The sequence below is a fragment of the Microcaecilia unicolor genome, chromosome 6, assembly GCF_901765095.1.
Source record: "Microcaecilia unicolor chromosome 6, aMicUni1.1, whole genome shotgun sequence".
Taxonomy (NCBI): Eukaryota; Metazoa; Chordata; class Amphibia; order Gymnophiona; family Siphonopidae; genus Microcaecilia; species Microcaecilia unicolor.
The window spans coordinates 326,253,423-326,274,627 of NC_044036.1; the positions used below are offsets into that span (position 1 = coordinate 326,253,423).

A 21,205-nucleotide genomic window follows, 5' to 3' on the forward strand; every position below is an offset into this window, starting at 1 on the left:
GTTTAAGCTAGCACCTTTTCCTAGTAAGCTAGAGGACAGTGGCATTCACTAGTCTGCATTAATGCAGCTTAAGTAACATAAAGCCCATTATTGTCTATGGGGCTCATTTATTAAATGCGAACTCCCATTAATACAGGTTAGCACATGAAACCCTAAATTTGTACATGATAGTTAGTGAACGACTTGCCCAAGATCACTGAGTGCCAGCAGGTAGTACTCTGATTTCTCCGCTTTGTAGCCTGCACCATCAATCCTAGCTGAAGCCTTGCGACCCAGAGTTATCTGCTCACCATCATCACCCAGCAGGATGGATTTGTGTTAGGCGGCAGGGTATTACCATCTGCTCCAGGTCAAAAACAGGCTGATCTAGGTTCCATTTTACTTCATGCCCTGCACGGATTTCAAGTGCCGCTTCTCACTCTCTGAGTTGTCCAAGGTAATCATAAGGAACTATAACACACTGCACGCCCTGTGGCAAAAATAAAGACTGGGAGAGCCTACTTGGTGGACGTGGAATGAGGTGGTGCCTCCATCCACCGGCACCGACCCTCGGCCGCCACCTGGTGGAAAAAAAGAGGCAGCGCACTCCTGGGCAGGCGGGCACGTTGTCCGCCGCGTGCGTCTGCTGCGGCGCCTTGCACACTACACAATAATCATCATAATTATAAAATGATTATTGTCATTCCTTTTATAATAAGGTTGCACAAGAGATTCGTCCGGAAGGAGGAGGTTAGCGCTGCTCTTCGGATTCGCTTTTGCCTAATCACCGCTACAATAGAAAAGAAAATAATCATGCAATAAAGCGCCTGGTTGGTGGCTGCTACTGTTGTTGGAGGGGGGGGGGGGGGGGGGGGAGGTTGCGCGGTGCTGCAGAGTTCCTGGAATCCTGGGCTAGGGCTGTGACGCTTATGCACCCTCTTGGTAGAGATCTACACGATTCTGTCCAAAAGCCACCTGGCTCGGTTCGGGGCAGTCCAATAGAGGTAGGGAAATGATCCAAACTCTCCAGCAGCAGCTTCCTGTGCCCCATTTCGCCTTCTGCTTACCCGGCAGGCGCGGTGGCCAAGTGGTAAGGCGTCGGTCTCGTAAACCGAAGATCGCGGGTTCGAACCCCGTCCGTGCCTCCGCTCGAATGGCCTGCGAAAAAAAAAAAAAAGGCCAAAATTTTAATGAGTGCTAGTTGATTTGTTTTTAAAGACTTAAGTTCATTCTTTACGGAGTGAGACCGAAGGCACATAAAAATCCCAGGGGAACTGTTTGATGTTGTGAGAAACTAAAGAAGGAGGAGGAGAAGGAGGGATCCCGGGAAGAGCTGCTGCAAGAACTAAAATTTCTGACCCACAGTGAAAACACAGATCTAGAAGAATGCAATTATCATTATTCGTCCACATGCAATGAAATGACAGTGGCTTCACTACACCGCGGCCACCGCCACAGCGCTTACTCTTAATAAATGCATCAGCTGCCACCAGCAGATGACACGCACGCCGTAAAATATTTGCAGTTTTATTGCGCCGTTTCCATATAAGTGAGGTCTCTATGTTTAATCGTGAGCTGCCCTCGCTCCTGTCCGGCTATTAAATGGTGTTTTAAACCCTGAACCCAAGCAAATCGTTAAAAAAAAAAAATGTAGATCCGGGACACTGGAAAGACAGATCTACGGGATCCCCGGGATCGAAAAAGGTGAACTTTTAAAGGTTTTCTAAGAGGATCCGGAAGGATCCCGCTGTATCCGTTTTTTACCTTTTGCCGACACATACACCCACCCACCGGCTGAAAAAGAAAGGGGGGAGGAGTGAATAAGTCGATGACGTCAGGAACTGTGCCGGATGATTGGGCCCGTCTCCTTCTTCCAATAAGAAAAGAGTGACGTAGCCGTACCCGGAAGTTGTGAGGAGGAGGTCTGAGGGTTGTAGGGGGCTCCTGACCTGACTGAGATCTGAATTTCAGTAGTTCGCTCAATGCACTGTGCAGAGTTCTAAGCAATGCACAGTAACATAAAGAAAGACTAAGGAGGCGAGGGCTTTTCAGCTTGGAGAAGAGACGGCTGAGGGGAGACATGATAGAGGTCTATAAAATAATGAGTGGAGTGGAACGTCTGTTCACGCTTTCCAAAAATACTAGGACTAGGGGGCATGCGATGAAACTACAGTGTAGTAAATTTAAAACAAATCGGAGAAAATCTTTCTTCACCCAATGCATAATTAAACTCTGGAATTCGTTGCCGGAGAACGTGGTGAAGGCGGTTAGCTTAGCAGAGTTTAAAAAGGGGTTGGACGGTTTCCTAAAGGACAAGTCCATAGACCGCTACTAAATGGGAAAAATCCTCAATTTCGGAAATAACATGTATAGAACATTTGTACGTTTGGGAAGCTGGCCAGGTGCCCTTGGCCTGGATTGGCCGCTGTCGTGGAGAGGATGCTGGGCTCGATGGACCCTTGGTCTTTTCCCAGTGTGGCATTACTTATGTACTAAGTATTTATATAACACAAAGGCTGATACATGGCCTAGCACGTTTGGGGAACTCTGCTGGACCTGATCATGTCAGATGGGTTTCCCAAAACAGTTGCTAGGAATTGCTGTGATCTCTAAATATTTATAACCAAAAATAGAAAATGTTTCCTACCAGGAAAGTAATTCTATCAGTAAGCTCTTCGTTTTACTTTGGGGCCTTTGTTTTGTTTTTAATGGCGTGAGCTAAATCTAAATCTCAAAATCCCTTAATGGCCTTGTTCGAGAATCATCAGTATCTAACGGAGGGACAGAATTCTATTCAACCCAGACTGGGCATGATAGGTTAGGATAAATATTTGCCATTCAGTCATTTCCAGTGCCTGTATTCCACAAAGTATAAGATGTACAAGTTAACTTTGTTTTTAGTGCACACAATGCAGATTTGGGGTGTGAAAACAAAAGTAGAACAGGGGTTCTCAACCCAAGGCCTCCACATGAGATGAATTTGCACACACTCCCTCCATTATATGCAAATCTGTCTCATGCAATCCTAAAAGCCTGGCTGACTGGGTGGAGAACCCCTGAGGTAGAACAAGGATCAGTTTTTCAAGCTGACTGCTCAGTTATAGGTTATAGCAATAATATTATCATGTGTTTGTAGTGTTCAAATCAAATTCTGGCCAGAATCTTCACTAAAACCTTTGTTTATCCTCAATGCAATCATGTGACTCCCTTGTTATGTCAACACTGGCTCCCAGTTTCATATGGTATTTCATGTAAGATATTTCTCTTGGTTCACAAAATCTATCATTCAGGTCACCCCCCCCCCCCCCCCCCCCCTTATTGCAGTTCTTGTTACCCTATCTCCCCACCAGGGACCTGCGTTCTGCTCAACTTATTTGTCTACAAGTCCCTACATGTCATGTGGTCCACTTTTCTTTGACTTGTAATAGGATTCTTATTTAAAAAAATGTATTGACCCCACTATCCTACAATTCTAGGCGAGTTACATGATAATGTACATATTAAAGCATAACATTAAAGACATGATCTAAATAGATAGGAGTAAGTAAATGTGATGATTATTGTTCATGTAATCTTGCACGTTATTCATTTAATGGTTGCATTATATGTTGTGGCCTTGAGTGCTATTGTATTGTATTGCTGTTGAGTCATCAAGAAAAACGTTGAAACGTAAAAGACATGATCTAAAACATCACAAACACCAATAAAACAAGACAAAGCAGGAGTCACAATAAAATAAAAACTTATGCAGCATATACTATTCCTGTACCTGCTTATTTCTGTACTACGTTGAAAATGTATGTACCAGGCTGTGAATTAAGATCTGAGACATCCCAGAAACTTTGTTTGCCTTCTCCAACGTCTTATCATTATGTAGAGACAAAGATGCGAGCTCTTTCAATTGCTGGTCCATTCTTGTGGAACGCTTTGCCAGTACATTTGAGATCTTGTAAAAGCATGCAACAATTTAAACGTCTTTTGAAGACTCGTTACTTTGTGAGGGCCTTTCTGGAAGAATGAAGTCGATTGCTGTTGATTGTCTGTGATTGTTTTAATGATGTCTATTGTGTATTCATGTTTTATTTTTTTGTGTATGTTTATTTGTTACCTGCTCTGGACAAAAGCGGGATATAAATAAAATAAATAAATAGAAGTCCAAGTGCAAGACTGTTTTGTTTCTTAAAGCTTATGGGCCGTGGCCCTCCCTTTTCTGTGCTTACCTGATATGGGATTTTTGAGCATCACTATATGTAGGTTTTGTGTCAACCTCTGGTTCCAAGTTGTTCTACTTTCTCTTTATTCTTCTTTCCTATCCTTTGTTGTAGTTCCTTTCATAAAATTTTGTTTTGGGGGGTTTTTTTTAAGTTATTGTGACAGATTTTCTTATAAGGAGTGGCCTAGTGGTTATGGTGGTGGACTTTGGTCCTGGGGAACTGAGTTCAATTCCCACTTCAGGCACAGGCAGCTCCTTGTGACTCTGGGCAAGTCACTTAACCCTCCATTGCCCCATGTAAGCCGCATTGAGCCTGCCATGAGTGGGAAAGCGCAGGGTACAAATGTAACAAAAAGAAAATAGGTACTATTGGAGATTCTACATGGAATGTTGCTACTATTGGAGATTCTACATGGAATGTTGCTATTCCACTAGCAACATTCCATGTAGAAGGCTGCGCAGGCTTCTGTTTCTGTGAGTCTGACGTCCTGCAGTCAGACTCACAGAAGCAGGCGCCTGCGTGGCCACATTGGTGATCTGCAAGGGCTGACTTCTACATGGAATGTTGCTAGTGGAATAGCAACATTCCATGTAGAATCTCAAATAGTAGCAACAGTGGAGGAGTGGCCTAGTGGTTAGGGTGGTGGACTTTGGTCCTGGGGAAATGAGTTCTATTCCCACTTCAGGCACAGGCAGCTCCTTGTGACTCTGGGCAAGTCACTTAACCCTCCATTGCCCCATGTAAGCCGCATTGAGCCTGCCATGAGTGGGAAAGCGCAGGGTACAAATGTAACAAAAAGAAAATAGGTACTATTGGAGATTCTACATGGAATGTTGCTACTATTGGACATTCTACATGGAATGTTGCTACTATTGAGATTCTGTTGCTACTATTGGAGATTCTACATGGAATGTTGCTACTATTGAGATTCTGTTGCTTCTATTGGAGATTCTAAGTGGAATGTTGCTACTATTGGAGATTCTACATGGAATGTTGCTAGTGGAATAGCAACATTCCATGTAGAAGGCTGCGCAGGCTTCTGTTTCTGTGAGTCTGACGTCCTGCACGTACGTGCAGGACGTCAGACTCACAGAAGCAGAAGCCTGCGCGGCCACATTGGTGATCTGCAAGGGCCGACTTCTACATGGAATGTTGCTAGTGGAATAGCAACATTCCATGTAGAATCTCAAATAGTAGCAACAGTGGAGGAGTGGCCTAGTGGTTGGGGTGGTGGACTTTGGTCCTGAGGAACTGAGTTTGATTCCCACTTCAGGCACAGGCAGCTCCTTGTGACTCTGGGCAAGTCACTTAACCCTCCATTGCCCCATGTAAGCCGCATTGAGCTTGCCATGAGTGGGAAAGCACAAGGTACAAATGTAACAAAAATAAAATAGATACTATTGGAGATTCTACATGGAATGTTGCTACTGTTGGAGATTCTACATGGAATGTTGCTACTGTTGAGATTCTGTTGCTACTATTGGAGACTCTACATGGAATGTTGCTATTCCACTAGCAACATTCCATGTAGAAGGCTGTGCGCAGGCTTCTGTTTCTGTGAGTCTGACGTCCTGTGCAGGACGTCAGACTCACAGAAGCAGAAGCCTGCGCGGCCACATTGGTGATCTGCAAGGGCCTACATGGAATGTTGCTAGTGGAATAGCAACATTCCATGTAGAATCTCAAATAGTAGCAACAGTGTAGGAGTGGCCTAGTGGTTAGGGTGGTGGACTTTGGTCCTGAGGAACTGAGTTCGATTCCCACTTCAGGCACAGGCAGCTCCTTGTGACTCTGGGCAAGTCACTTAACCCTCCATTGCCCCATGTAAGCTGCATTGAGCCTGCCATGAGTGGGAAAGCGCGGGGTACAAATGTAACCAAAAAAAAAAAAATTCTGAATAAAACTTGGAAACTTTGTTGCCAGGACAGCCAGCCTGATCGATCCTGTGTTTTGGAGAACGCTGAAAAACTGGGGTGAGGGTGGCGGGTTGGGGAGGAAGCAAGCAAGCAAGAAGTAGCAACTGTGACAGGAGCAAGCAAGGAGAGCAAGTCAAAGAACTCTGCTGCCTGGGTGCGGTCTGTGCAATCCATCCTCAAAACAGGAACACAGTTTGGATTCCCTAGTTACAAGACATCACGGAGCTGCCTCTCTTAAGGCTGTGAGTTTGCAGCCCCATGTGTCCCGTCTTGCCTGCTCGTACAGTGGGGGAAATAAGTATTTGATCCCTTGCTGATTTTGTAAGTTTGCCCACTGACAAAGACATGAGCAGCCCATAATTGAAGGGTAGGTTATTGGTAACAGTGAGAGATAGCACATCACAAATTAAATCCGGAAAATCACATTGTGGAAAGTATATGAATTTATTTGCATTCTGCAGAGGGAAATAAGTATTTGATCCCTCTGGCAAACAAGACCTAATACTTGGTGGCAAAACCCTTGTTGGCAAGCACAGCGGTCAGACGTCTTCTGTAGTTGATGATGAGGTTTGCACACATGTCAGGAGGAATTTTGGTCCACTCCTCTTTGCAGATCATCTCTAAATCATTAAGAGTTCTGGGCTGTCGCTTGGCAACTCGCAGCTTCAGCTCCCTCCATAAGTTTTCAATGGGATTAAGGTCTGGTGACTGGCTAGGCCACTCCATGACCCTAATGTGCTTCTTCCTGAGCCACTCCTTTGTTGCCTTGGCTGTATGTTTTGGGTCATTGTCGTGCTGGAAGACCCAGCCACGACCCATTTTTAAGGCCCTGGCGGAGGGAAGGAGGTTGTCACTCAGAATTGTACGGTACATGGCCCCATCCATTCTCCCATTGATGCGGTGAAGTAGTCCTGTGCCCTTAGCAGAGAAACACCCCCAAAACATAACATTTCCACCTCCATGCTTGACAGTGGGAACGGTGTTCTTTGGGTCATAGGCAGCATTTCTCTTCCTCCAAACACGGCGAGTTGAGTTCATGCCAAAGAGCTCAATTTTTGTCTCATCTGACCACAGCACCTTCTCCCAATCACTCTCGGCATCATCCAGGTGTTCACTGGCAAACTTCAGACGGGCCGTCACATGTGCCTTCCGGAGCAGGGGGACCTTGCAGGCACTGCAGGATTGCAATCCGTTATGTCGTAATGTGTTACCAATGGTTTTCGTGGTGACAGTGGTCCCAGCTGCCTTGAGATCATTGACAAGTTCCCCCCTTGTAGTTGTAGGCTGATTTCTAACCTTCCTCATGATCAAGGATACCCCACGAGGTGAGATTTTGCGTGGAGCCCCAGATCTTTGTCGATTGACAGTCATTTTGTACTTCTTCCATTTTCTTACTATGGCACCAACAGTTGTCTCCTTCTCGCCCAGCGTCTTACTGATGGTTTTGTAGCCCATTCCAGCCTTGTGCAGGTGTATGATCTTGTCCCTGACATCCTTAGACAGCTCCTTGCTCTTGGCCATTTTGTAGAGGTTAGAGTCTGACTGATTCACTGAGTCTGTGGACAGGTGTCTTTCATACAGGTGACCATTGCCGACAGCTGTCTGTCATGCAGGTAACGAGTTGATTTGGAGCATCTACCTGGTCTGTAGGGGCCAGATCTCTTACTGGTTGGTGGGGGATCAAATACTTATTTCCCTCTGCAGAATGCAAATAAATTCATATACTTTCCACAATGTGATTTTCCGGATTTAATTTGTGATGTGCTATCTCTCACTGTTACCAATAACCTACCCTTCAATTATGGGCTGCTCATGTCTTTGTCAGTGGGCAAACTTACAAAATCAGCAAGGGATCAAATACTTATTTCCCCCACTGTATCTTACCCTCCACTATCCGAACTGCACTGGAGTCAAGTACAAAACTGCGTACGCTACCTCCTTCTCTTTCCTTGGGAGTCCAGTTTTGGAACTCTACCAAGGTCCATCCGAAGCATTGCAGACCATCCTACATTCCGGAAATCACTGAAGACCATGTTATTCAGAAATGCCTACCCTGCTGGCTCTCCCAGCGACTCCACTGCTGGATGCACACCAAACTAAAGACATTTGGACATATTCCCTTCCCTACCAGCTTGCCCTCTATCCCCATCCATTCCTATTCTTCCCCATTATCACTTGTAGATTTGCTGTATTAGTTTCATTTTGCTACATTGGCACTTGCCTCTGTGGTGCATTGTAAGCCACATTGAGCCTGACGTTGTTGGGAAATTGTGGGGTACAAATGAGATAATAAATAAATAAATAAATTTCTCTGTGAGAGAGATTTGGATTTGATCATCCCTTTTTCCAATGGTAGCTAAAGGTGAGGAGCTGTATTCAGGTGCAGTATTTTCCCAGCCCAAAGAGAGCTTACCATCTAATATTCAAGACGTAACCCTAGTGCTAGAGGCAATGAGCGCCAGAGTTAATGAACGCAGAATACTCAGAGGTCTCTAGCGTGGGAGACAATGTGCGCGCCAAAGATTAGCACAAATGTAGTCAAATAGTGAGGTCATTTTCTATTCCCTCCCAATGCTTAGAGAAAAGCGCACAAAACAAAGCCGCCCTTACCGCTGAAAACCTAACACCAGCTCGGAGCAGGTTTGCTCATGATTCTTTCTTTAAAATCTATTGTTTTCTATTTAATTTGGAAGCATGTGTGCGAGTCAGAGCAATCCCAAATGTGAAAGCACACATTTGCACCTATTTCCTGCATTTAAATATAAGCCTTCCAAGTAGAAAAAAAATTAAAAAATTGAAAAGCTTACATTTAAAGGCACAGTAAACAGGCACTAATGTGTGCTTCACTTTCAAGTTTCCCTGTTGCCTGCGCACAAGAGCTGAGCTTACTGTGAAACTTCTGCACATGCACCAAGCATGTTCCCTACCTTGCTTTCACATTTACAACGTGCATATAATTTGAATATCATTTCCTTTGAGCACTGTCGAGCCAGTTTTCTGCACTTTTCTGGCGGTATGGGTTCTGCGCTGCCGCAGGAGTTCTGAGCATCAGCCCATAAGTTTATACCTGTGGCAGTCAAGGGTTTGTTCATCAGAAGGCAACTGTGGTGAGATGTGAATCCCTTGCTTTCCTGTGGATCGATGCTCAGAACTCCTGCGACCGTGTTTCGGCTTGCGACTGCTTTAGGGGCATATGATGTTACCATACTGCTTTGTTTTCTCGATAGTTTCTCCAACTCTTACCTTCTAATCCTGAATGTAAAAAGGCACGAGCTAAGTCTAAATACTTGAAAGTCTACACATATAGGAGATAATTCTACAAATTGGTATCTAGATATGTCTGTGCCACTTATGCACATCTATCATAGATGACAATAATTGTTAGTTACTTGTGAATGTACGCTAGGTGGTTATAAGGGAGTGCCTCAGGGCTGTAATGCGTAACTGCCAGGGGCAGCCCAAGGCAAGATGCTGGCCAAGGCAGGGCTGAGATGCTGCCCCCCCCCCCCCCCCTGGCCAAGTTCTGGCATCTCCTCCCTTCCTTTCTCCATTTTACCTTCTTTTTATGTTTTTTTTTTAAAGCTAGCGGTGGCAACAGCGGTTCCCATACACTGCCCTGCCGCTGGCACCAGCCTCTTCTCTACTGTGGCCGCCTCTGAGGAAACAGGAAGTTACATCAGAGAGGCAGCTGCAGTAAAGGGAAGAGGTGGGTGCCGGCAGCAGGGCAGCGTATGGGAACTGCTGTTGCTGCCACCAGCTTTAAAAAAAACCATAAAAAGAAGATAAAATTGGGGAACAGGGTGGAGGAAGGAAGGGGGGAGATGCCACTCCCAAAAGAGTGTTGCCTGAGGCCTCCGTCCCAGGTGGCCTAATTTATTTTTGTTACATTTGAACCCTGCGCTTTCCCACTCATGGCAGGCTCAATACAGCAGGCAATGGAGGGTTAAGTGACTTGCCCAGAGTCACAAGGAGCTGCCTGTGCCTGAAGTGGGAATCAAACTCAGTTCTCCAGGACCAGAGTCCACCACTCTAACCACTAGGCCACTCCTCCACTAATGGTCAGGCCGCCACTGGTTACTGCAAAGGGGAGTATATACATAGGCGGAGCATGGGTAGGCCAGGAGGCGTGTCTCCGAGTGACACTGGTAACATGTAGAATGCTTTATGCACACCACATGCTGCATGTAGACGCGCTCATTTACACGTGCCATTGACATGACATAAATGGTCATGCGTAAACAGGCGTGCCCTTACCAATTTATGCCGGCATATTGGTGCACAGGTGCTACCAGGGGTATTGCCAGACCTCGGCAGGAGGGGGTCCAGAGCCCGAGGTGAGGGGGCACATTTTAGCCCCCCCCCCCCCCCCGGCACCACCACCCCTCCCCTGCCACTTTCGAACCCACCTCAGCCGCCGCCGACCCTCCCCTGCTGCTGTCAGGTACCTTTCCTGGTGGGGGTCTTCAACCCCCACCAGCCGAAGTCCTCTTCAGAGCCGGTCTCCAGCGCGTTCACTAATCTGTTTCTGTGAGTCCTGATGTCCTGCACGTTCCATGCAGGACGTCAGGATTCAAGACTCACAGAAACAGATCAGCAAACGCGTCGGAGACTGGCACTGAAGAGGACAATGGCTGGCAGGGGTTGAAGACCCCCACCAACAAAGGTACCTGGCGGTGGCGGGAGGGGGGGTCGAAAGTAGAGGGGGCCAGGGCTAAATCTGTGGGGGCCCATGCCCCCGTGGCCCCACCTAGCTACGCCCCTGGCTGTTACAGAACTGGCATCGGTGCACCTAAATGGAGACGTGAATTTATAGAACTGCTTCAGTGTAGCAAAAACTGAACTAGCCACTTCTGGTGAACTATCTTACCTCTCATGTCCCCTGATTCCGTACAGCCCTGCTAGAACCCTTAGATTTGCTCATCAAAATCAGCTTATCCTCCTAGTTACTGTATGATAGTTCACAAACACATTAGTCATTCGATCTTTTCTATTCAAGGATCTCGGCTATGGAACGCTCTCCAGGGTTCCCTGCGATTGCATTATCCAAGTTAAAGGCTGATCTCAAAACATATTTATTTACTGATGCTTTCCATTAGGGTCACTTCTATTTCTCTCAGTCATCTGGTCCAGGGAAGACACTGATTCCTGCAGAGCACCCCCCTCCTTTTTTGTTCTACCCCGCTTTTTGTAGTTCTACCCCCTTTCCTCTCCCTAACCCCCGTGGAACCGTAGTCACTTTTCTGTATTAGAACGGGTAGACGTGAATCGCTTGTTTACTCTTTCCAAAAATACTAGGACTAGGGGGCACATGGTAAAGCTACAAAGTAGTAAATTTCAAAACAAATCAGAGAAAATGTTTTTTCACTCAACGTGTAATTAAACTCTGGAATTCGTTGCCAGAGAATGTAGTAAAAGCAGTTAGCTTAGCGGGATTTTAAAAAGTTTTGGATGGCTTCGTAAAGGAAAAGTCCATAGACCATGATTAAAATGGACTTGGGGAAAATCCAATGCTTATTTCTAGGATAACCAGCGTAAAATGTATTGTACTGTTTTGGGATCTTGCCAGGTACATGTGACTTGGATTGGCCACTGTTAGAAACAGGATGCTGGGCTTGATGGACCTTCGGTTTGTCCCAGTTATGGCAATACTTATGTACTTATGACTGTAAACCGCCCTGAAGGTGGTAAATAAACTTGGAACCTTTAAGGAGCTTTTTTTTTTTAAATTTAAGAGTTTACGGTGTTTCCTGACTTTTTTCTTTAAGATAGCTTTACTGCCTTGTATTCATTCCAATGACGGATTAAGGCAAGTCCCACTCACCCCCTTTCCTTTCCTTTTTTTTTTGCAAATGTCAGCATGTTTGATACTGTAACAGGATGCCCATTTCCACCATGCTGGGAATTTCATGTACTAATTGAGGTTTGACTGTGAGGTATTCCATCTGTCAAAATGAAAAATTACAGATCAAAAGGGCGACTTTGCAGACACACACATCGATCCAAAGTCAGTGTGACACAGGCTTCCTGGAAACAAGCCGAGACTTGACTTCCATACAGCCAAATCTTCGCCTTTTATTGCTCTTAAACAGACACAGTATTTCTGCGTAAAGGAGCCTTGAACTAAAAGAACAAACCCAAATTATTTGCTGACGGATACAGGCGAGTTTATTTCTTTTCACCCGGCTCTTGCAGGAGATCAGTGTGGAAATATGGTAGGTTCATTTCAAGCTAAAAATTGCTGAAATGCAAGCAATGAATGGAATTGGATCACAGGGCACTGAAACAGAGGCCTCCATTCCTGAGTCCCACTGAGTGAAAAAATGAAATCTAAGTAACCACGTCAAGGTCCCAAAAGGCTTCTTGGTTCCCTGCTAGCTGTGAAAATTGTCATCTGCCTCTTATTTCATTCTTTCCTCCTAGAGGTATTTCTGTGATCATCGTGCACTGAACACGAGCCCCAAAACTCTATATATGGCATCTAAATTTGGGCTCTTAACCATCAATAATTGAGTGCCAAACACCAATTACTAATGTTAATTGGCACTCATTAAAATTTGCACGCACGGCTGCGTGCTATTCATGGGCATAGTTTGGAGGGCAAGTGGGAATTGCCCCCCCCCCCAAATGAGCTACCCCTACCTGGGCAGAGGTAAGGAGATAGGCACCCAACCACTACTCCTCCTGGTGGCAGCTTCCCTGCTCTGCATGTTACTCACTCTCCTCCCCCCCCCCCCCCTCCACAGCTGCAAAATGAAACCATGCACGAGGGTTGTAGTCCTGTGCACGCCATTGCCGGCTTCCCTCCTTCTCCCTCGATGAAACAGGAAGTGACATCATTGCTGGGGAGGAGGGAAGTCGGCAGCGGTGTGTGCAGGACTTCGGTCCCACGCACATTTCATTTTGTTTTGCAGCCATAGGAGGGCATGGGGGGGGGGAGGTGGAGCCATATACGGGCATCTCTATCGTGTAGCGCATGCATATTTAACCCATTAGTGCCCAACGTTCCCATGTCAATTTGTTCCATGTGGCTTATTATGGGAACGTTGGGCACTAATGGGTTAATGCACGCTCTAAAAACGCTAGTGCGCCTTTGTAAAAAGGACACCTTAGTGCACAATAATGATTAGCATATGCTAAATGCTAAGAAGCCCTCAGGCATCCCATGGTAGTTTTCGGATAAGTGAAAATATTTTTCAGCACTGGGGGGCATGTTTGGGGTGGAGAGTAGGTGTGTCCAGCACTAACCGATTAGCATGTGGTTAGCATATGAGCCCTTGCTGCCTAGTAATAGATGACAGTAAGGTCTCGTGCACTAATGGCCACACACGAGTCATACCTCTGGCCATTTTTTAGTGCCGCCTAGTAAAAGGACCCTTTAATCACCACTCTTCAACGTCAACACCTCCAAGACAATCGCGTTTCGAGCTATCCACTCTATAACCTCTCCATAATCAAAAAAGGTTGGGAGGTGGGGATAGTGCTGGGCAGACTTATACGGTCTGTGCCAGAGCCGGTGGTGGGAGGCGGGGCTGGTGGTTGGGAGGTGGGGATAGTGCTGGGCAGACTTATACGGTCTGTGCCAGAGCCGGTGGTGGGTGGCGGGGCGGGTGGTTGGGAGGTGGGGATAGTGCTGGGCAGACTTATACGGTCTGTGCCAGAGCCAGTGGTGGGAGGCGGGGCGGGTGGTTGGGAGGTGGGGATAGTGCTGGGCAGACTTATACGGTCTGTGCCAGAGCCGGTGGTGGGTGGCGGGGCGGGTGGTTGGGAGGTGGGGATAGTGCTGGGCAGACTTATACAGTCTGTGCCAGAGGCGGGGCGGGGATAGTGCTGGGCAGACTTATGCGGTCTGTGCCCTGAAAAAGAGAGGGACAAATCAAGGTAAGGTATACACAAAAAATGACACATGTGAGTTTATCTTGTTGGGCAGTCTGGGTGGACCGTGCAGGTCTTTTTCTGCCGTCATCTACTATGTTACTATCTTCAGTTTCTGATGTGTTTTGCTGCATTACTCCAATTAATCCAGGCAAAATAAAATAGGCACCTTGCTATAAAATTATTTGCAAACAAAAGAAAAATAAAACAAATTCAATCCTCTGTGGGGGTGGGGGAGGGTTGTTTGTTTTGAAAATAAAATAAACCTGCTTTTTTTTTTTCATTTTATTTCAAAACAAATACACATCTGTACTGTGAGTTACTGTATGCTTCCCTTAGGCCTCTTTTCTGCAAAATTGAGAAGTGTGCAAAAATTTATGCACAACATTTAAAATCACTGCAAAACAGAGACTGTCAGCCCCCTTTGACATGACAAAAGTACGCCAGGCATGCGTCTTCTCCAAATCCTTGGCCATATACACAACTCGTAAATTTTGCTGAATAGAGACTTCTGCTTGAGAATCAAAAGTGCTACATAAAACCCAGATCCAGCAAGCATGTTCTGAGCAAGAGGATTTGACTTTGAAAAGGCTTGCATGTACTTGATCGATGCTTATCATTTCGCAGTGGTCATTTCTGCCAGAGGCTGTCCCACACTTGCAGCTCCTTCAAGGACCTCCAGAGAGATGTGATTCCCAAATATTCCTCAATCTGTAGAAAAGCATGAATTCTGTTGCATGTTACTGTTGAGTGTGTGTGTGTGTGTGTGGGGGGGGGGGGGGGGGGGGGGTTATACAGCTCTCCCTGCCAGCATGCACTTGCCCCAGTCACTGGATACTGAACAGTAGCACCTGAAGGTACAACTGTATGACATTTATTTATTGGAAGGTTCATACAACACCACAAATGCCAAGCGACCCAGTTCCAGGCTGGAGATTTTGGGCCAGTCCTGTATTTCTGACCACCTCAATCTACTACTGCATTATGGGACTTGCAACACTGATTTAAATGGGCAGGATCAGGCTTCTTTGAGATATACATTCAAATAGTGTAAATTGTAAATTTTCTAATGATTCCCATAGATTTGGATATTGGGATGTTAAGTTTAATGTACCCCTTTCCCAAGTCGGAGCTCGAGTAAAGTTACATTCAGGCATTTTTCCCTGTCAGCTTTTGCTTATTGTCGAAAGCTAATCAAGAAACGTAGTGCATTAGTCCAAAGAGAAGGTATCACCTTAGTGTCTGTGTGTTTTGATTTTGTTAACTTTTCACTGTGGATTAACAGAGCAACAGCACTATTTAAGAAAAAAAACCCCAGTCATTCCTTTCTACAGTAGTGTACACGGTACTGTTCAGAGTCTGCATCTCCCCCACCCCATCGTCGTTACCTCCTTCCCCCACCCCCAAGCCTAAAATCTACAGAGAAATCGCCAACCCTGCGGGCTCATTGGAACCCCGTCCACTGTACCGAGAGCATCAGCCAGCTGCCGAAAACATCTGTCCACTAGAGGGACCCCTGTCACTTCGCCCAGAGAAAAAAAAGAAAGAAAACCCACCACCTAGACTGATCCAGACAGAGCGAAGTGGGAAAGGAAACGCACTGGAAACAAAGGAGGTCAAGAATCAGGAGCAAAGCAGGCTTCAGGCGTGCAGTTTTTTGGGCTTAAGTCTGACAATTTTCCAATGCACGGGCTGTGTAAATGGTCAGAACGTGGACGGTGCAGCCGATCCTGCTGCCTGCCTGGCTAACTTGCATCGGGAGCCTCTAACTCAGGGGGGTGTGGGCTCTGGGCTTTCCCTTTGACAGCCTTCAGCAGGGAGAAGAGTGTCCGCTCGGATTTCGGCGCTGCAGGAGCCCGGCTGGATCGCCACAGATCGCCCTCCGGATGTGTCAGTAGCACGTGGGGATCGCCCCGCTAAACTTTCCGCGATCTTTTGGCTTCCCATTGCGCGGGCACCCCGCGGAAGCTGAATTCAGACTTGCGCTACAGTGGTCGCTTGTCTCGCCCTCTCCTCTCCCTTTTCTTTATCGGTGTGGGCAAGTGTTACAGAGTTTCTTCAGTGGACAAGGAGGCGGCGAAAATGTTGCAGCCTCATTGTTGCAGGCACTTTGCAAGGGCAAAGAGGAGGAAAAATTATCCACAGTCTTTTTTTTGTTGTTGCTGTTGTTCCAAATCGTCTCACCGCTTTCTCGACTTTTGTTCTGCCCGTCTAACTGAAAAGCACCTCGGTCATGGGGAGAGGAAAGAGCTCGTTTCTCTGTTTCGCATCTGTCAAAAAAAAGCCCGTGTCATGGAACAACACACAGCAGAAGGTAACTCCAAGCAGAGATGGAATATGATTTGATTTGGTGGGGGTGTGTGGGGGGGTATTTTGTGTCAGGTTCAGGGAATGGACAGTGCAGTTGAGTAGCGAAACCACTCGTGCAGAAGCCCAAAGGGCTACAGCTGGCTTATCACTGGGGCTTTTCCACAATGTTAATTCTAGGACTCCAGTTGGTCTGTACACGTTGATAGCCCTCAGATTAGCATTTTAGGCTAGACTAACAGGCTCTTGTCATTTCCTAGGGAACGCACCCTACTTTTAACTATGTCGGGGATGACCCTGAATCTTGAGTGAATTGACAGATGCTGTTTTTAAAATCAAGTTGGGGAGAAAAAAAAAGTCTGCCAGATTACAATGGTGTAGCGTCAGGACTTAAGACGAGTTTCAGTGCTGTGCTCTGGTTCCTTGGCGTCATTAGTCTAAAAGCTTAAGTATTTCTTGAACGAGTGGCGGTGACTGTGTGAGTTTGGAGTTGGGTCTTTGCGGGCGAGATGAGGGTCTTATTTCCAACTGGCCTACAAAGTCCCAGTTCTCAGCTCACGGGATCTTCAAGAGGATCTATCAAGAGGATATTGGGGGATGACCCAGTTGTGTTATTGTTTACCGGGGATATTACATGGAAAAAGCGCATTGGGGTCATTTTCCTTTCACAAAGAGTTTACCCACTTTTTTCAGTTTACCCACTTTTTTGTTCGGTTGCCTTGGTTGGTTGAACTGTAAAGCTAGAAGCTGTAATGCATTTTACTTCAGAAATGAACTGGGGAACCTTGTAATCAATAACATATTGATTAGAGTTACTTAAATTTGAGCAACTGTCATTTTTGAAAGTTTTGTGTACTATAGGGTGAGTAATGGGACTCTGCAATTTTCCATGTTCTACAGCCTAAAAACTTCACGTTCCTAAAGTGGGGTATGCGATTTCTGGGGTTAATTACTTCTTTATTGATAAACTTTTCTCATTTTTTAAACAGCTAATTAGTCCATACCTGAGGCTGAAATTTGGCAGGATTAGGCAGTTGATATCCCTCTGTCTTGTAATATACATAAATCATATACCCCACTTTCGGTGGATCACAAATATACATATATCATTTTTAGCCCATAGTTTCCTCTGGCTACTCTGGGTTTCTAGCGGTCGGAATGGGTCTGTTTGGGGGATCGGCATGACAGGCTTTCCCCTAGTTTTATAACTCCTATTCTCTCCTCACTTGGTCCAACCCAAGGCCACAGACCATGGCATTCTCCAGAGCCCAACTTTAAGTCTTAAGTGTGGTCAGTAGGTGTCACTGTCGAGTGATGGCTACGTCTGGAATATTCCTAGCTCTGGACCACCCTGCGAAGAAGAGGATCTGACCTGTGTACAGAACCCACATCCTCTTCAGATTAGCATGGCAACACTGCCCCTAGGTCATCAGGCAGACTCAGTTTTATTTTCTGAAGGCAGATTAACTGGAAAGAGAAGTTTAAGGGTATTTGTGTCAGAGGCATTCCAAAAGAACACTTGACTAGCATTTAGAGGGACTATTTTAAAGTTGCCCTAGTATCAGTATAAAGCACAGCTAATAGTCACAGTTTAGCAATTCTCTCCCATCCACCCCTGGCCTGATATCTGATTTATAGGCCCTTTAACCAATTAGGAGGCTACACAGTTAATTAGGGCATCTCTATTCAGCCAGTAATTAGTTCTTAGAAATACAGTCTACTTAGATCCATAGAGGGGAACCTACTAATAACAATTTTAAAAATAATAATATTAGTAATAACTAAATATTAGCATAGCCTAGCATATAACTAGCAATCTTAGGGAACTTTAGTTTACATATTCTCTTTCCATTAGCAACTTAATTAAGAAATCACCAATAATAAGATGCAGGCAGCAGTCCAGCAGCAAGAAGGGGGCTATCCAGCCTTTTGCCTTGAGTGTCACATGTTTGATTATCTCCCAGTTGGTGAGAAGTCATATGTGTGTACTCGGTGCAAAGAGCTCCTGGCACTCAGGGAATGTGTCCAATCTCTGGAGTCTAGAATAGCTTTGAAGGAGCTGAGGCAGACAGAGAGGTTTATAGAGGAGGCCTACAGGGACATAGAAGAGAAGTCCCACCTTCAGTCTGACAACCTCTGTGCTGCCATGGAGGAGGAAAGTCACCTGAAGGGAAAATATCACCATGAAGAGGCAGGAAGTGATCCTGTAGACAGGACCTGCACTCCAGGAGATGCAATATCCTCTCTCCCTACACTCCTCCCCAGAAACTCCGTTCAATGAGTAAATCTCTTTTATGTGTACCCTTCTCCACTGCCTGGAATAGACTTCCTGAGCCAGTACATCAAGCTCCATCTCTGGCCGTTTTCAAATCTAGGCTTAAAGCCCACCTTTTTGAGACAGTTTTTAACTCCTAACCCCTATTCACTTGTTCAGTACCCTTGACTGTTTTATCATTCCCACCTTAAGTATTCCCTTATCCGTTATTTGTTCTGTGTTTCTGTCCTGATTAGATTGTAAGCTCTGTCGAGCAGGGACTGTCTCTTCATGTCCAGTATACAGCACTGCATACGTTTAGTAGCGCTATAGAAATGATAAGTAGTAGTGGTCTTTGGGATTCCGGAATCTTGCTACTCTGGGATTCTGGAATCTTGTCTACACTTGCTACTCTTTGTCCTTATCCCTTATTTATCTTGTTTGTCTGTCTTGATTAGATTGTAAGCTCTGTCGAGCAGGGACTGTCTCTTCATGTTCAAGTTTACAGCACTGCATACATCTAGTAGCGCTATAGAAATGATAAGTAGTAGTGGTCTTTGGGATTCCGGAATCTGGCTACTCTGGGATTCCAGAATCTTGCTACTCTGGGATTGTGGAATCTTGTTACTCTTTGTCCTTATCCCTTATTTATCTTGTTTGTCTGTCTTGATTAGATTGTAAGCTCTGTCGAGCAGGGACTGTCTCTTCATGTTCAAGTGTACAGTGCTGCGTACGTCTAGTAGCACTATAGAAATGATAAGTAGTAGTAGTAGATATGTCTCCAGGGGCTTCTTTCCAGGATGGAAGGGTTAGAATGACCATTGTAGTTGGAGATTCAGTCATTAGGCTTGTGGATGGCCTGGGTGACTAGTGGATGTGAGGATTGCTTGGTCACGCCTGCCCGGTGTGAAGGTGGTGGAACCTCACCCATCACCTAGATGAGATTTTAGACAATGCTGGGGAGGAGTCTGCTGTTTTGCTACATGTGAGTAACAATGACTTAGGAAAATGTGGGAGGGAGGTTTTAGAAGCCAAATTTAGGCTCAGGTAGAAAGCTGAAATCCCGAACTCCCAGGGTAGCATTTTCAGAAGTGCTTCCATTCCACGCACAAGGCACTAGAGACAGGCAGAACTCCGAACTCTCAATGCGTGGATGAGATGATGGTGCAGGGAGAAGGGTTTTAGATTTGTTAAGAACCGGGCAACATTCTGGGAAAGGGTGAGCCTAGTCTGGAAAGACTGGCTTAGCTTTATCCACAGTGGAACCAGGCTGCTGGCATCAACATTTGAAAAGGAAATAAACTTGAAACTGGGGGAAGGCCAGCAGTCGCTCAAAAGTGCATGGTTTAGAACAAGGTATCACCAAAACAGGGAAGAAGTTTCAATAAAGACCATAGTAGACCAGATTTCTTAGTTCACCAGGTGTATTTTCAAAGCACTTAGGGGCAGATGATCAAAAGCAAACGCCGGCGCTAGAGGCTGTTAGCGCCATACTAGCACCGGCGTTTGCTACCGCCCCATGATCAGAGTCCTCGAGCGCATGAAACAACGTGCTCGAGGGCTCTTTGCGCAAGTAGCATGCTAATGCATGCTAAACAGGGCTTAGCGCATTCATCGCCAATGATCAGTGGTCAGCGTGCCAAAATTTGGGTCGCTGGCCGTGGCAAACCCTATGCCAGCTCTGAGCTGGCGTTAGGGTTTGCAGATCATTGGGGAGGAATGGTGAGCCCTGTCCAGCATGTAGTTGCATGCTGGCAGGCCCCCCCCCCAAAGCAAACCTGCCAACAGGGGGCTGGAGGTCCGGCAGACCTCCGGTCCCCCCTGATGACCCCCCCCCCCAGGTTCAGGGAGGGCTGGAGATCCAGTGAGTGACGGGGACCTCCAGCCTACCCCAACTTCCCCCCTCCAGCATTGTCTGCTGAATCCTTGGTGGTCCAGTGGCCGCCGGCTAAACCCCCCCCCTCCCAGTGAGCAATTCCCTTATATGGTCTGTAGCCCCACCCAGCGCATCCCAGGATGCACTGGGCGGGGCTGGGTGCTGCCATTTTGCGGCGGCGTCAACTCAAGAGAGGAGGGAGGCAGGCTACCTCCCTCCTCCAACTAAGGTAGGGGGGCCAGGAGGAGGTTCTTTTTGCCACTGGACCACCAAGGATTCGGCAGACAATGCTGGAAGGGGGGAGTTGGGGTTGGCCGGAGGTCCACCGGACCTCCAGCCCCCCCCATCACTCGCTGGGAGGGGGGGTTGGCCAGCTGCCACTGGGCCACCCGGGACCATTTTCTGGGGGTTTGAGGGGGCTGGAGACCCACCGGATCTCCAGCACTCCCTGAACCTGGGGGGGGGGGGGAATCATCGGGGAACCGGATGACCTCCAGCCCCTGTGTTTGACAGGTTTGGGCTTTTGACAGCCCAGACCTGCCAAACAAGTGCGGGAGGATTGTGCTGAGCACATGCTCAGGCACAATTCGCCCGCACTTCTACCCCATGATTAGAGATAATTGCGCTGCTTAAATTTGCATGCATTATCTCTGATCATAGGTCTAATAATGCCCCTCGCTGTTCCAGCGCTATTTTAGAGCGCTGTTTGGAACAGCGCGAGGCTTTTGATCATCTGCCTGTTAGAGTTACAAAGTTAGAACTTTGTAAGTCTAACTGCTTTGATAAT

The 21,205-nt window shown here is 46.5% G+C and overlaps 1 long non-coding RNA gene and 1 other non-coding gene across 2 annotated transcripts in view; both read left to right on the forward strand.

The window, feature by feature from the left end:
* Positions 1-1,052: 1,052 nt before the first annotated feature.
* TRNAT-CGU lies at positions 1,053-1,124 on the forward strand. The gene has a single exon. It is a non-coding gene; the product is annotated as a tRNA-Thr (tRNA).
* Positions 1,125-15,418: 14,294 nt separating this feature from the next.
* Positions 15,419-21,205, forward strand: part of LOC115472258 — a 72,949-nt gene continuing 67,162 nt past the window's right edge. The window contains exon 1 of the long non-coding RNA XR_003942493.1: positions 15,419-16,295. This is a non-coding gene — a long non-coding RNA (uncharacterized LOC115472258). The remainder of the gene's footprint in view (positions 16,296-21,205) is intronic.